This window comes from Lepeophtheirus salmonis, chromosome 1, assembly GCF_016086655.4.
Source record: "Lepeophtheirus salmonis chromosome 1, UVic_Lsal_1.4, whole genome shotgun sequence".
NCBI classification, from domain to species: Eukaryota; Metazoa; Arthropoda; class Copepoda; order Siphonostomatoida; family Caligidae; genus Lepeophtheirus; species Lepeophtheirus salmonis.
Genome location: NC_052131.2, coordinates 4,566,864 through 4,584,904, shown reverse-complemented (window position 1 = coordinate 4,584,904; position 18,041 = coordinate 4,566,864). Strand labels below are relative to the sequence as shown.

Here is an 18,041-nt window from a genome sequence, read left to right as displayed (position 1 = left end):
AAAGTAAAGTATTACTCTTGATTCTATGTAATATGTAACTTATTACTCAAATTAGAAATATTATTACCCAACGTTGCATTCCTAGAACAGTGGATCCTCGTAACCCTTGTGCTCAGCATTGCATCGTTAAGAGATTACATACAAATCCGCCAAATTTATTATTTGTTGAAACATATTTTGTATGCCACAATATATTAATAATGCTACTGAACTCTGTAGTGATGAAAAGTTCAGGGTCCCAGCCTTAGTCCATCGATTTTGACCATGAGCCGAATCGTTTAAATTTATGTATGTATATCAACTTATATAATATGCGCAATGTATACTATATATCTATGTAATAAGTGCGTTGGAGGTCAATGAATTTTCGTATAAGGGGATGATTTGCAATTCTTCTACAGGTATGTAGATTGTAGATACATGCTCCTTGAGTGATTTGGTGGGTGCCATATTTAATACCTATGGGCTATATGTAAGTATGAAAGAACTATTGAGTTGAACATCATCGTCATGTTTTTTTTTTGTTAATCTGCAAGAAGAGAATTAACACTCATTTGGCGTTCATCATGTCGTTATAAGCGTCAATGCATTTGCGTGCTCATAATTATATTATTTGAGTCATTTATTTACAAATATAGTTGAATGCCTACTTGCAATGTACATATCTCCAAAAATATACGAGCTTTGTTTGAAAGCCACTCTGGAACGTATCGAGGTTACGTTTAGTTAATGGGATCTCTTGGAAGAACACACACCGACTTTCAGTCGGATCGGTCTATTTCTTTCTGTTTGTTTTTCGATTGAATCGAGGAAGTGGAGTAATTTCCAAAAAATGGACGAAAAATAATTATCCGTGTTGATTAATGATTATTTTATTGGAAAAACGCCTCAATAAACTTTAAAAAAAAAAAGGGATTAATAAAAGTTATGGGAACTACTACACCATAAATTATTTATAAAATTCATGACATGGTGATGGATGGAAGAGTGAAGGTCTGTAAGATTGCTAGTGCTGTGGTTATCTCGAGTTCGAACCCTATTTCCATAAATTTTGAGACCATAACTGTGGAGATGGTGCATTTTCGTGAAGGAAAATGAATTTTTTATGGGCCAATTCCAGGTGTTTTTCTTGCAGCTCTTGAGTCAAACGGTCCCATAACGATTAAAGATATTTAACTGTAATAGTTTTACCCTTTTTTAGATATTTAATGAGGAAAGTAATAGACTGATCTGGCAGAAAGTTGGTTTATATTCTTCCAAGAGATGCTACGAACTAAACATAACCTCAATACGTGCCGGTAGTGCCATCTCTCAGCACATACTTTTCAAACGACCTATGTATATATTTTTTGCTCAATTAGTACCAATCTTATAATAAAATATGTTCATATATTATTTTTCAGAGATGGAATTGACCCATGGTGAAGGATTTCAATTCCCTAAGGGGAATTGAAATTTGAGATTCTTTCGATATATTTAAGAAAAAAAAAAAAAGAAGAAGAGTTTAAACAATAATGATTTGTATTTTAATTTATAAAATATTCCTTCATCATCATGGGGTTTGAGACCTTGACCTGAATCTATAGAGTAAATTTTAATCTAATAGTACATACGTACACTAAATGAGATCGTTTTAAATTATGATCTCTGCACATTGTTGGACTGACTTTCTATGCATCTATGTATCTACGTGGTCTGTTGGATCTTTCATCCTCATTCCTTGGTTATTTTCGTTTTTTGTGATGATATGCATTAGGGAGTATCAAGGTGAATTTGCACATATGACAACAATCACACGTCTCAACGTGTTTGAGCATACTATAATATTCAACAAACTATTCATGTATTGGATATATTGGAAAATGTTACAAAAAATTGCAATTACATATCATTTATATACAAATTTACATTTTGTCAAGTAGAAACTTCCGAAATCATAGACGCCCCTGCAATATATCACTATTTTAATTTACTGTGGCGTCCGCAGGGAGTAAGTTGGTCGGGTTGGAACCTCACCCCCCCCCCCCAAAAAAAAAAAAGAAGACATTAATGGAATTTTTGTTTTTACTAGAAATTTAGAAAGAAATTAATATTTGAAAGTTAATTTAATTTTTCAATTTTTTTTCTGGAAAATTTAATTATTAAAAATTATGTGAATAACTATGAATTTTTGAAATTTTTCTCTCTCTAAAAAAAGAAGATTTTTTTTTGTCTCTTAAGGAAAATTATAGTCCGTGATGTTAGCTGTTGTAGCATCTCCCAGGAGCTGATCATCGATCATAAAAACGTTTTGAACAATTTGCAGAAGGCGGCATACAAAAATAAACTCAAATAGGTGCATCGGTAGCTTGGTTGGGAAGTTCTTATGCATCCACCTTACAGTCCAGACCTGCGTCAAGTGACTCCACCTGTTTCTGTGTATGGGAAGCGCACCTGGAGATACATGTTTGGCCTCAACACAGGCCATGACAAGGGGTTGTTTTGAGTTAAGTACCAATAAGGATAAGGGCTTCTACAGGAAGGGCATAATTAATTTTGAATTCCTGTTGGCAAGAAGTTATTGAACAGAATGGGCATATTTGACTTAAATTGTATGATTGTAACACTTCTTATAAAGTATTAAAAAAACCTCCCATTTATTGGATTCAAATGTATATCTATACCTTAAACAGAAGCATGTGGTAGGCTTGATATTGTACTAAAAGAATTAAATAAAAACTTTGATTTATGAATTTTACAGCCTTGGTTTTTATATATAGGTATATGTTTGACTATGTAAGTTTAATAAATAGTTCCCCCCCATAAATACATGACATATGGTCAAGAAAAGGTATTTTGAGCATATGTAAGGTCATTGTTGTATTTTTTTCAGTTCATCTACCCCATTTGTTGTAGAAGCAAGTGATAAATGCTATGATGAAAATCCAGTGAAGAATGGGCATGTTAAAAAAAAAAAAATACCGAAATCAACATGGTAAGCCTGACAATTTGTAGAATTTTTTAGAGGAGAGAAAGAATAATGTTCATGACGTTTTATTAGATCAGTCACAATCAGTTGTGACAAGAGAGGAAGGAGAAAAGGAAATAAAACTAGGACATTACTACGTAGAATTACCTGTATGTCGATCCCCAATTCTACTCTGAGTCAAACTAGGACTTATAATTAGAAGTCCACAATAAATCCTCTGGGCTAAGCTCCGTCTTTTATGACCTCAAACGAACGTTCAAACAGGTTTTGACTAAAATTGAATCTATAGGAAAGGACGTTCACTACTTTGGAATTAAATAATAATGACAACTGCTCTGGAAAATAAAATTCCTTCTTTATACTAACAATTTTATGTGTTTTTAGTGTCCTTGGAGCACGTTTTAACGGGTTTTTCTCAAATATTTGTAAATAATAATTTTTGCTTTGGTCCTAAGAATTTTCTTCCGTCCCTTTCCAGTTTTGTCTCTCAGGGATTTACCTTTCTTTCGCAACCTTTTCGATTGGTGATACAGCCTTTATTCTACCCACAGCCGGTCTGACCTGCAAATCATAATACATGACTGGGCTCTGACTTTTATATTTTCACATCTGCTTTTGAGCTGCTAATGAGTTGTGCTGCTGGCATTCGTAGTTATAAACAGTTGTTTTCCTCAAATCTTTTTTTTTTTTTTTGTGTGTACCTTTGAAGTTTTTTGTGCAACAAGTATACCAGTTCAAATTAACAACAGACAAATAGGCTGATTAATCAATGTACCATTTATTTTGAGACATAGTCTATACATCAGTTGAAATGGAATTATCAACATCGGGAATATATAAAAATCTATTGTTTCTTCATTTACTTTTATACATTATAGGCCTATTTTATTCATTCATTTGTAATAAATTATTATTAGTTTAAAATTTTTAACAGCCAATTAAGATAACAATAATTGAAGAGCGGAAAAGCTATTAAAATAAAAATTTAATAATTCTTCCTAGAAATTTGAAAAAAATGTATTTACCTTAAATATATTTCTTTAATAACTGCACCCAACAAGTTTTCGCCAAATAATATGTATTCCCTGAAATTAGAAATAAAACTCTTTAAATTAATACGCTATTGACACATTTCCTAAATTTAAAAAAAATGAAATCTATATTGAAAAGTGATGATTTTAAAAGAAATAATATTTTTGACAGGCCGTGTTTTAAGCCTCAAAATCCCACCTCCAGTTATCTATACATATAATTAGCTCTTATTAATTTATTGAATTTTATACTTATTTGACAGTGATGGATAGAGTAATGAATATTAATCGCAAAATGAATGATATCTTTTTTAATAATATATTATTTATTTTAAAGGAAACTTTGGCATATTTTTTAAAGTCTTGTTGATTAAATTCTCATAAGTTCGATATTTATACTTATAGATTCAAATAATAGGAATTTTTTCATGCTTTTTGACGATTCTGGGTTATCAAACGGGAGAAATTTCATAATTATACTCCATAGTAAAAATATAATGGCTTTAATGGAAGAGAGACTGACTTAATACTGATGAAAGAACATTGATGTTAATACTAATAAACTCCAAATCAGAGACTCTTCCTCTATGTTCATCTACCGAGTGGTCCATTAAAATCTGAACACTTTGAATTTTAAACTTCAACAAGATATAATTTATTAATTAAAATTATAATTTCGACCAAATTAATACTTTAAATATATTTGTGTCTGAGATCTCTTAATCATCAATGTAGCTAACCTTAGCGGCCTTGATGGCTTCCGGGTGGCGGGGTTGGAAGCCTTGGCACCCACTGCAGATGTAGTACTCAGTTATGGGGTCCCAGAGCTGTTTGAACGTGGCTTTGAGGGCCTTGGTGTTTGGATGACGGACACTGAAGGCCTCCCCCTAGACATGCACACAAAAGGTGTAGTCGAGGGGGGTTGGCCTCAGGGCTGTAGGCCGTAGGGGGCCCAAAATTTTCAAAAATAACTTAAAAATTTAATTTAAAAGAGTCTTGCAACGGAGGAGATGGGGTTCTTTCATTGGTGATGTGAAAAGTGGCCTCTCCACTCTCAAAATCGTCTTTCCACCCACTCCTTTGATTGCTTTCTGGACAGTCTGATGTGAAACCCTGAGATCTCTTGTATGGGCCCACATGCACATCAGGAGATTGCCTTGGCGGTTTTTTTTAGCTCACCTGGGTCCAGTTTGGACTTTTGGTAGTACACTTCTTCCTCTCGAACGTTTAGAACTTGCTAATGGCATAAACGGTGGTGCTGGAGAGTGTGCAAATGGAAATTCGTTGATCACGTTCAAGTGTCTTTTTCTCGACTTTAATGTAAGCTAATTTGTTTTATTTTGTAACTAATTACTTATGCTTTAATATATGTGGATAAATTTGAATTAGTTTCAATCACTCAACGTTAATTAATTATTGAATTAGTAAGTGTTCATATTTCAATGGATTACGGGGAAATTATGAAAGTTAGTTTTATACGAAATTCGAATAAGGAACTTTTATTGTTTATATTCAAAATAATAAAAGGGGATTGGATAATACAAGGCTCCGAAAATCACTGATTTTGTAACAAAAGCTATAAAAGCAACAATCCAACTGAATTATTCTCCACCATCCCTTACTACTAAATGAAAAATGGGTAAATAGCTATGAATAATTTGCTAACTATTATCATCTGATGTTATGTCATCTTTCTACATCTTTTTGTAAGAAATGTTTCAAGATAGAATAAAGATCACTTCATTTTCTTTATTATTGTTAGTTACAGTTAGTATTGGCTGACAAGTTATTAGTGTAAGTACTTGCTTGACTCAGAATTAAACCTATCCACATGTGTTCCATTCTTGTCTATGAGCAGCTTGCTACATCCGGAATGAGATTTGTGTGTATTTCCTTTCCCTCATAGTTGCTCCTACCGAATCTAATAAAACGTTATGACAGCTGATCTACTTTCCTTTCTAAGCGTTACTACTGGGCCAACCGTTATTATTTAGCCATTTTTACACAAAAAGTATTGAAGTGCATGGCAGGATCTTAAGTGAATTAGGAAACAAGTTTATTAACTATTAATTATTAATTGAAACCCACAGAACATGTTTTAGTCAATTTATCCACCCTCAAAATTAATTATGATCTCCAGGCGTTTGTGGAAGCTGCTGCAGACACTCTTGATGTACTCAGTGATCATGAAGGGCCTAGGCTTTGTTGACAGTGGTCTTCATGGCGTGGATGTTGCTGTGGCGTCTCCTGCAGGCGTTGGACTCCATGTGCACTTAGAAAAAATAGTATAGGGGATTAAGGTGTGGGCCATAAGTCCTTTGCCCAGAAGTATATTTTAGGCTGGAGCATCTCTCGAGTTTTCTTTCCAATGTGGGCGGACGTTCCATCCTGTTGGAATACCCAGGGATGATTTACAACGATGGATTTGATCCATGGGATAACGTTGGTGTTTAGAATCTTGACGTAATCATCAGCCTGTATCCTAAAGGGAACAACATGGGATTTTTGGTCTTTCCGTTGGATGCAACCAGGCCTAACATCATCACTAAAGCAGGGTGGTTGGTGATGGAGACATATCAGTGCTCCTCTGCTACACACCCAAATATCAATACCAGATGATTCTGCCATTTGAACACATGGTCAACAGTAAAGGTATTCTCATCTAAAAAGATCACAATAAGCCCACAGATTCTCTTGAGGTGGTTCAGGATCTTTTTTTGTATTCTCCACACGGACTTTTAGCTGATGGGGACTTGTTTATCTTCCTGGGGATGTCAGCAATTAAGGAATTTGTTTTTTCCTTAAAGGCCGACTTCAGGGGGTTGACAGATACGGAAGGATTTTTTGCCTGCTCTTGGAGAGTGTCTTAAGTCCTCCACAACCTTCAACCGGATCGAAACATTGTAAATCGTCTTCATCGTGATCCCAGTCTGCTCCCAAATGACCTTCTGGCACAATTCCGCACGGAGAAGTGCTGCAATCTCAATCCTCTTCTCGTACTATGTGCTCATGGTGGTGTCAGGACAAAGTTTTCTTAGCAATTGACAGCTAATTATTTGTTCTACGACATTGTAAAAAAAATGACTTTCAACCTCAAAAATTTGCATAATATAGATTGGTTAATAATAACAGTTGGCCCGGTATGTTATTTATTGAGTTCTTATATTTTTACAAACTGGCAAATTTTGAGAATGTTGTCATTAATGTTTTGAATCATTGTTCATTATACATACTTGGGAAAGAACACAATGTGTTGTGTAGATACCATGGAATCCTTATTATTAAAAGAATAAATGACGGCCAATGAATAGCCAATTTCCACTCCGTTTATATAAATATGGATATATTCATATAGAAAAATCCTTTATAAGCTCCTTAAATGGATTATAAAAAGATTATGTGAAAATAAATACACATGAATTCAAAAATATGGAGGCAAAAATGACATTGGTTCATATACCTGTCCTTATTAAAAAACCCTATCAAAAAAAATAAACTGAAGAGATAACAAAGGAGCTTCATTGTATAAAATTTGTTTCGTTAATGAAGATGTGCCCATATTTGGAGGATCTTCTCATAAGACAGATCATAGGCGATTGAATAAATGTGTATGTATTCGTACATAGCTACATATATGCTAAAGGAACAAAAAGTTACTCACAAAAAAATGAATTAAGGCTAGCCAATGGTAGCAGCATTGTCATGTGAACAAACAATTGATTAATTTCTCGATCATTGTGCTTATTTCCTCTCAAGAGTATGCTGCAAAATGTAGATGATTTTTTAAATTGAGTTAGCCTCAAAAGTCAGGAGCCTAGGCAGTATTATATATATTTTTGAATGGGGTAGGAGGGCTTAGTTTTTGGATTTAAAAAAAAAGTCAAATATTAAATTTTCTAGTAAAAAAAAATTAAAAAACAACACTCGTTTACACCTTCGATCACACAATCTCGTCGTATCGTAATTTTTACTAGACCTCTACTAGAAATCTGTATGTTGATTTATTTGCTATTGCGTGAACAAAAGTTATAGAACATAGTAATTTTTTGGTTATCCATCAATAAAATACCCATGAAATCAAAAGTTTTTGTAATTATGTATTGATGTCATATTATTTCAGCTGTTGGTACATATAATTCATTAAAAAAAAACTTGACCAAAAAGCTATAGTTCTTGGGGACAAGTGTACCATATAAACATATGGAGCGTCCGCAGGGTTATAATTTGAGGGGCTTGGTTTTTGATTTTTTTTTTTCAAAAAAGTCCAAAAATTAAAATTTAAAAAAAAATTTGGAAAATTATATTCTTGAAAAATGTAATAATTAAAATTAAACTATAAAATATTATTTAAAAATATTTCAAATTTTTTTTTGAAATTTTTTTCAAAAATCCGCAGTCACTTACAAAAGATTTCAAAAATAATGGGTATTCTAAAAAATTATAAAAATCCACAGCTTTTTATAAATAATTTCAATTATTAAACTTTTTGAGAAAAAAATTCAAAAATCCACAGATAGTCCACTAAATTTTATTAAATTTTGAAAAAAAATTCAAAAATTCATAGCTATTCTCAAAAAATTAAATTTTTTTGGGAAAAATTTCAAAAAGCCACAATTGTTCACAAAAAGTTTCAAATTTGAAATATTGCGGAGAAAATTTTTGAAGATCCATAGCTAATCACAGAAAAATTAAATTTTTGTTAAAAAATATTTTAAAAATTAAATTTCGAATATGAATTTTTTCGAAAAAATTTCAAATATTAACTTTTCAAGTAAAATGCAAAAAAATTCTTTATTTGGAAGGGGCTATAACCCCTCCAGTTCACCCCTTGCAGACGTCCCTATATATACATATATATATGAATTAAATCAAACTTAGAATAGGTACATATATAAAATTAAAATATATTTTCAACTTACATGCCCTATCCTGACCATTCCCCTTCGCAAACGGAATACTAATCAGAGTACCTCTCAGAATAATAATTACATTTAAAAAATATTCTTAAAAGTAAAAAATATAGTAGAATAATAGGTTCTAAATGCGTATATCTGCATGTATAAAAATTGAGTAGATACTTAGTTGCCCATAATTTATTGAGGTGTATCCTTTGGTGTAGATATTAAGGAGCTTTTGACTCTGCAATTCCATAGGTGTTATCTATACAGTAGACCACACTCTGGGAATGCATCAAGTAGTATTTACGCAATTTGGTTAATGATGGACGCTTCAAATGACACATACTAACATGGATTTTTTTTGTTTCAATGTTGACTAAATGTGTTTTATCTTCTTTTTCCTCAAAGACACGAGGGAAGCGATATGGAAACTGAAAGAATAAGCAATTAAGCCATGATCCTCCTCTAACATCGTACTCCAGAATATGGAACATGAAAGGTTCGCCTACCTCTTCACTGGAGATGCACCTCTCTGGTATTTTCATGTAAAATAAAGTTGAGAGTAAGGGCAGTGAAGTTACTAGAACGAACAAAGACAACCTCTTTGTTCATATTAAGCCATCTTATTACAAATCCTGGGAAAGGACGTCATGGGAAAAAGTATTCAATTTACATAAACTTTGTATATTTTCTTTTGAATACTTAAATCTTCAAAATGTATGTGTAAACTTTGTTCATCAGTTCATTCAGATTTAACTAATTTAAAATTGACTATGAGATCGCATTGCTTCTTGTGTTCTGATAAATCTGTTTGCATTTACAAAACAAGGAAAAAAAAAGGATACTTAATCAATAAAAGTACAAATATTTTGTAGGTTACTCCCATACACTTTCTTTAAATTGTCATCCGCTAGGATTCCACCCATTTTCATAGCCAAAATGTGTTTTTTTTTTTTAAATATGAGTCCAAGACATGCTCTAGTCAATTATCAAATTTCTGTGAATGATAGTAAATTTGTTATATAGTAAATGGAAACAATATCTAGTAGTAAATACTTGGAGAATTCTATGATTATTTTTCATATTTATTAGTTTCGATTTAGGAGCCCCTCTTCCTCATAGATCCTCAAGGGCGTCCGCAAGATTATATGAATAGACATACATGTAAATCTGGTGTCTTTTTTAGCTGGCCCGTTAATTTGTAATTGATAGTATAAAAAAATATACTTTCCAGAGCAGTTGTCATTATTATTTAATTCCAAAGTAGTGAACGTCCTTTCCTATAGATTCAATTTTAGTCAAAACCTGTTTGAACGTTCGTTTGCGGTCATAAAAGACGGAGCTTAACCCAGAGGATTTATTGTGGACTTATAATTTTAAGTCCTAGTTTGACTCAGAGTAGAATTGGGGATCGACATACAGGTAATTCTACGCAATAATGTCCTAGTTTTATTTCCTTTTCTCCTTCCTCTCTTGTCACAACTGATTGTGACTGATCTAATAAAACGTCATGAGTATTATTCTTTCTCTCCTCTAAAACATTTTTCAAATTGTCAGGCTTAATATTTTGATTTGAGTACCTTTTTGTTAGACCATATGTCATGTTTTTATGGAGAAAAAAATATTTATGAAATTTAAGTAGTCAAACATAAACCTATATCAGAAAATCAGGCCACATGCCCATTCCACACAGGATTTTCACCTTTGTAGACAAATATATATATATATTATTTTTTTTTTGTGTGTGTGTGAGTGATTTTTTAAAAATAAAATAAAAAAAAAAGTTGAAAAAATAAATTTCAAATATTAATGTTTTTTGAAAAAATAAATCAAAAATCCTTAATTATTCTCAAAAAATTAACTTTTTGGAAAATAATTTCAAAAAATAAATTACAAATATAAATTTTTTGAAAAAATCCATAGCTTTTCTTAAAGAATTAAATTTTTTGGAAGAAAATTTACTGCACAGCTGTTTACAAAAAAATAAATTTTTGAGGAAAAAATTTCAAATATTCATTTTTTTGTAGAAAAATTTCAAAAATTAAATTTAGCAGTAGAAATGAAAATTCATTAATTTGATTGGCGGGGCTACAGCACTGGTCCTGAACTTAATACAAGACTTTAGTGTACAATACAAAAAAAATTCCCTAGTACTCTTGTGCAATATCCAAGTTTTTTTTTTTAGTTCAAGTGGGGAGATTCAATGAAAAAGATTATACATTATAGAATAAACAATGGAGGGAGAATTTTTTATATGTAGGAACATTGAATCGCAGGGCCATTACTTATTCAAACCAAAAGAGAAAATATTCGTATTGCAATAATTTAACTGAGTTATTTAAATAGTATATGTACTCGTATATTGCATTTTCTATCATTGGCATGATGTTGTTAAGGGCCTCGAATACAAAAATCCAATAAATGTACATTCATACATTTTACATATACATACTTGAAGAGCGCATGTGGAATATAAAATAAGCACTTAGACATTATGTATTTATACTGATTAAAAAGTGGAGAAAATCCTTATCCCGATATATTTTATCATGTTTCTTCTTCTTTCTTAGTTTCGTACTATGCAGCGTTGGCTTTCAGTCTCACAATCCTAGACTGGTTTAAGACTGTTATTATTCTTAGTGGGTCGAAGTGTCCTTTAAAGTAGTACTGTGTCGGTCCTTAACTGTCGCTCCTCGGCATTTTTTTACTAAAAATATGGAAAAATAAGATATATAAATTATGTATTAAGATTATTGCACATATTTTGCGAAAAATATTATTTTTTCATTATATTACGAACATATTTTATTGTTTGTATTATATAATTTATTTTATTATATAACGGAATAATTAAAAAAGAAAAAAACATCCTCATTGACGTCATGAGGGATCGATTTACCTTCTGCCAGGACCGACAAATGGTACTGGACTTCACAGGATGGGACCGGACTAGAATGAACCGCACTCCTAAATAATTACCGACACAGCACTACTTTAAAGGAGTTGGGTCTGGACCGGTCTAAAAAAACCCCAAAAAAACCCCAGTCTCCCTCTGAAAGAAGAATTCTCGACTATCTTCGGTGTTAATTGATATAAACATCCATAATAAAATAAATATACCGGGTCGTTCGAAATGGATGTACCACTGATCAACATAAGCAAACTTTTGCTCCTCCTGAGTATCAATTAAGTCAGACGTAATAGATTACTAAAATACATTAATTAAGCACAATTTGAATTTGACCTTTTTTCTCTTCATGACGGCCTTCAAGCGGCCACGGAAGGTGGAATACACTCTGGTAATATGGTCCCTTCTCATGAGCTTCCACTCCTTCTCCACGTAGGACTTCAAGTCAGTTGCATTTCTGTGGTGGGATCTGCAGACGTTGGACTCAATTTACCTCCAGATAGAGTAATCCAAAGGATTCAGATCGGGACTTTGGGGAGGCTAGAAGTTATTGAGCCAAAAATTCATGTTCTTTTTCATCCAGGCTGGAACAACATTAGCTATGTGGGTGTGTGCTCTATCCTGCTGGAAGACATATGACGCCTTGCGCGACTTCTTAGTGATGTTGAGGACCTTTTTTTTTTTGTTGATTTCTTTTTGCTTGCACTTTTTTTCACAGAAATGATAGAGGCAGTAACAATAGTTCATTCAAAACCTTAAAAAGTCAACTGTCGCTTGAAACATCGAAAATTTACGAATTACAAGAGCTCTACCTCGAAAAATTAATCTATAATAGGTGTAAATCCATTTTTCCATTATAATACCTGTATATATAATACTGTTATTTAAGAAAGATTTAAAGGAGATTAGATTTATATATTATAGTATATAGTTTTTACATTGACATCATAAATTGAATGAGTGTGACGCCATCTTGGGGAATTAAGTTTGATATTTTTACTGCATAAAATGAACAAATGTGCAAAAATCTTAATTAAACTCATCAAATGACTCCAACAACGCAGATATAATTATCACTGAAATCATCATTATTAATTGATGCTAAAGATAAACACTGAAATTCTAATTAAATCAAAAGTACACAGTACTGAAAATAATCCCTATGAAATGTCTAAATTTGTACCTTGTTTTTTTCTGACCGGGGGGCGGGTGTCGATAAGGGACGAAAAAGTAGAGTTATTGGAAAAAAAATTTGTTATATTATTGTCTATGATCTAGAAATTAGATTGGAAAACGCCTAATAATGTTTTTTTAAACATACCTCTCAGGATTTGATATATAATAAAATTGGGGATTAGATTTTTGATACTTTAAAGTAAAGTTTAAGTTATTTTATTTGTTTGTTCCATTTCGAGATCCAATCATTTAATATTTTCGTTATTATGAATAATAAAAATGGGTTTTTATTATTATCAAAATTGGTTGTTTAGGTTCTCCAAAATACTCTTTATGAACATATAAAATTTAGCTAGAAAAGCCTTTTATATTTCGTTCAGAGACAAATAAGAAAGAGAAAATATCACCTGATACACATTGAATTATAAAACTAATTATGAGTTAAAACGGGGTAAAATTGTCAAATAGATCCTGATCATATATTTCAATGAATAACAGTCTTTAAGTCCCAAGCTGGAACTTATACATATTTGTTTATCATTGAGTTTTCAGATACAAAAAAAATAATGTTAATTGGAGTGAATCGTCATGTTTAGAGAGTCCATTTACTTTCTTTGTGAAGGGTAGGATATTTCAATGCAACCACTATAGCTTTATAATCTGCAATCTTAATTCCAGTAACATCATTCTTTGATGGTTAAAGATCAATTGTTCGTGTATATCTCCATTTTTTAATGAAGTAAATTATGAAGTGGTATTAAGGAAAAAACCATCAAAATGTGTGTTTTTCCTTAATAATAGAAACGTTATAGGTATGCAATTGATTAGATTCAAACTCTGAAAACGATCCCATATGAATATTCTTCTTATAAATGATATTTAATGGCTTTTGGAAAACAATGTGATAGAGACCTGTCAAATTGTTACCAGTTAGCATAATTAGCTTTTCAACCTAAAGTTGGTTAATCTGATTTGCGTTCAACAATGATAAATGAGGTGGCATCAATATTTAATATAAGTATGCAAAGGGATTAGAATGAACATTCCATTTGCTATCCTGTAGAACTTGAAACACTTTTCAAAGTACTTTTGAGTGCAATTTGAATATAACTTCATATTTTTATTAATTGCCTTACATGTTTCTCATTAGTGTTTCCTTATCTCAAAATACACACTTTGCGAATATAAGTATGCATTAATTGTATTTGCTCCATTGATGCACTTAAAATTAAAGTAATTATACTCTTTTATAAATCTATCATTTTCTTATATAAACCTCACATTATGCAACTACAAGCTCAATCTTATTCGCCACATTGCAAATATTCTTCAAAATGGCCTAATTTTAAAAGAATATGTTATGTTTATAGCTAAGAATTACTTTTCAGAAGTCTATTTTTTTTTATAAAGATAATTTTATGGATTTTAGTGATGGGCGAGTTGACTTTTAGTCTGCAAGTTGGGTGGGGTGTTCTCAGAGGAATCGGTAGGATTATGTATATATTTATTTTGTGAGGAGGGGGGGGGCTTGGATTTTAGAACTTTTTTTGAAAATTCATAGCTATAAAAAAATAACAAATTTTTTGGAAACAAATTTCCAAAATCCATAGCTATACACAAAAATTGAATTTTTTCGAAAAAAAATTTCAAAATTTAATTTTTTTGGAAAAAAATATTTCAAAAAAGGCAATTTCAAAAAAAAAATTCAAATTCTAATATTTGTTAGAAATAAAATTCAAAAATTAAATTTCAGATATTAAATTTTTTGAAAAAAAAATTCACAAAAAATTAATTTTTTTGGAAAATAATTTTATAAATTTAATATTTTTATCTCCTACATAATTTGCCCAATTGACAATTTTTTTAATTTTTGGATCCAGGAGCTTTAATTAATTTTTGGTATGAGAGGAGTTATTTGGATGTCTTGGATGAATTGGCGGTGATTTCTAAGGATCCAGGGGTAACCTCAAGTACCCCACGCAACCCGAGAGCTTGGAATTAAATCTTGGTATTGGAGGGGTGTTGGCTGTGATTTTTAGAAATCCTACACTACCTCAGGGCCAATCCAAGGATTGAGGGTATTCAACCATATTTTAAGAGGCCCTCAGCTATTTATTCCCCCTTCCTTACCAATCCTCTCCATCCGTTTTCTTACCAAGTCGGGTTAAATTTAAAAAATTGCAAACAAAATCTTATTGTAGTAATATTGCTTGCACTTAAGGTTACTCCCTTGGGGGAAGGAAAAAACAGATAAGTTTTGATTTTTTTCATGAATAATATTCAGAAAATGAATACTATGTTATTAGTCTTCATAAAGTTTGAACTAAGTACGGGCAATTATCCTAACTTTTCCTCTATCACAATATCCTCCAGGAAATCTTTCAAGGGCAGTTTTCCTAGTACCAAAAATACCTATGTTTGATCAATGGACATAATTTCAAACCAAATAGTTATAAATAGACTCTCTCCACGTCTTTTCAAAGTTACTGTTAATTTTGTTCTTTTGTTGGAAAATAAGACATTAAACTTTAATATTAGAATCATAGTTTACATCATCAGAAACATTTCAACGCATACAAACGCTGTGACTAAGGAATTCAGTGTATTGGTGCTCAATGTTCATATATATCCCTTCCTCATAAATGTCTTTCACCATAGGCCACTACAAACTTGTTTCTGCACTGCTTTTAAAATAAACACAATGTGCAAAGTTAATTCAAGTATGATAGTCATTTTATGTGTAGGGTAAACAAATATGTGGAAGTTTGTTTATAACTGATATCTTTTTAAAGATTAGGCGTTTTCCAGGTCGGGATGAACTTATATATCAGGTCTATCTACATATACATATATGTGCATACAAAGGTATACCTCCAATATACATACATAAAATTAGGCGTCATACATTTATGACGCCCGGTAAAAGTATAATTTTTGACCCCTCTCCTGTCTGTATTTGTCTAAAACTTGATACCTCTACCGAACCGCAGTGAAAGAGTGATCAGTTCTCAATGTAGTGGCCTCCAAAATATCCAGTCTTGTGAACGAAACGCAAAATTGAACGGCGTTCTATGGAACGTGCGTTCAATGAACGGAATATATATATATATTTTTTTTAACGTTGAAAGCAAAACCCTAAAAATGAAATTTTAGCGTTCCGTTATAATAGTACTTACAAAAAATTCAAGAAAACATAGTTGATATTGTTGTTTTACTTTTTTAAATACGGTTTAAAGGGCTGATAAATTGGGATACCTACTTTGTGACAATGGCACACAAGGGGAGGGGGGAGCTGAGGGGCACTTTTTGAAGGCTTTTATCGAACATGAAAGTTTCTAGTATACTACCTTCGAACATATTGACCAGTTCAATAATTCTGAGTAATGGGTTTGAGGTTCATCATTTGGCCGTGAATGTAAGCCAATGGACCACTTAAAATATGGCAGCAGACTCCTTATGAAACACATAGTTTTCTTCTGGGTAGTTTGACTTCAACCAGGGCAAGACCCACCTCTTTAAGGACGTCCTGATACTCCTTGGTCCCAATTTTTAGGCCTTTCGGGAACCAATGTGGGGCATCCTCTTCCCACCTGATACCACGATTTCCAGCATCATCCCAGAGGTTGGGAACTTAGTCTAGTCGTCCGGTAAAACCTAATCGACACCTTAGGCGAGGTCGTTCCTAGAAACCTAGTTCTCAAATGAGACCTCCCTCACACTATTAAAGTAGAAGTCGCGATTTTCTGTCGTACAGTGTATGTATATGGTACTACCTTATGATTGGAACACAGAACAGAAATATTGGGTCAACGCTGAACGAATTTTATTTTTTTTGGAGCAGAACGCTTACAAGCCTAAAATATGGCATACCCCCCCCCCTTATTTTTTTTAAAGATTGGTAACCCCCTTCCGTGCCTGTCTGTATGGGGGGGGGGTTGGAGGGGCAGTAGGTCCCCCAAATCAAGGACTTTTTGCTTTGTAGTACAATTTTTTTTTTATAGAATGAGATTTTTTAATGAAGAAATAGAATCCTGTGGACGCCATTACCTTATTTACGACCAAGCCAATGATTAAAGGTTGTATTATGCGATGAAATAAGAAATATGCACGTATTTTTTATAAGTTCGTTAAATAGATGATTACCTGCGGAAGGATAGGAATAAAAACAAGTTATAGATGAGTAGGTATGTTGATTAATGATTTAATAAACTCATATATTAAAGGAATAGGAATGAGCTGAAGTCTTGGCTTATATTAGTAGTAAAATACTATTAATTTAGTATTCCTTGGTTTGCAAATATTTTGCATGTTATTGTTTCGTTTGGATGATAATAAATATTGTGATTTCGTGGATTGGTGTACGTCTCTGACACCATGGATGTTGCTTTTAATCCAATTAATGATGTCACGAACTGCCAATATGAGAGCCATGACCGACCTGCTTTTCATTTCTTTTCCAAAAGAGACAATAAAAAGGGATTAATTAATGTTGATAAGAGGAGCATTTTTCTACAGGTAGAGTCTGTTGTATGATAAAGTCTTTGATAAACTCAATGGAAAAGATTTAAAAAAAAAAAAAAAGTTAACAAAACACACGGTAACTTCTTTAAAAATTGAATAACAATTTAGAATACAAAATATGAAAATCTTCCTGTCTTGCCCAGCAGTCGGTACAATACATCAGATTGAAAATTAGCCCCTTTATGATGGTCAAAATATACATTATGGAGCATCATTTGTTAGACCCAAATATGTTTCTGATATACATTATGAAGCACTATATACGGGACATCAGGTGACATGTTGTCATATATGTATTCATATAAAATATGCTTTATAAATATAGATGATACATTTTCAGGAGGAATAGGATTTAAATAAAATTTGATAAATGGTATTATTGCTCAGAATTGAAATTTTGGATCTGTAGACCCAATCCAATTCTGAGGTCTTAAAGAGAAAGAAATAAGCATTTTGACGAGTATTGGATTAGCAATATGTCGTTAGCTAAAACATGACAAGCAAAGATAATGTTTCAATTAAAAGCTAATAGTTAGCCG

General features: G+C 32.1%; 1 long non-coding RNA gene across 1 annotated transcript; it reads left to right on the top strand.

Moving 5' to 3' along the window:
- The first annotated feature begins 657 nt into the window (after positions 1 to 657).
- Positions 658 to 2,732, top strand: LOC121114294 (uncharacterized). Its single transcript, XR_011779322.1, has 2 exons — positions 658 to 1,338; positions 1,404 to 2,732. It is a non-coding gene; the product is annotated as an uncharacterized lncRNA (long non-coding RNA).
- Positions 2,733 to 18,041: the final 15,309 nt, after the last annotated feature.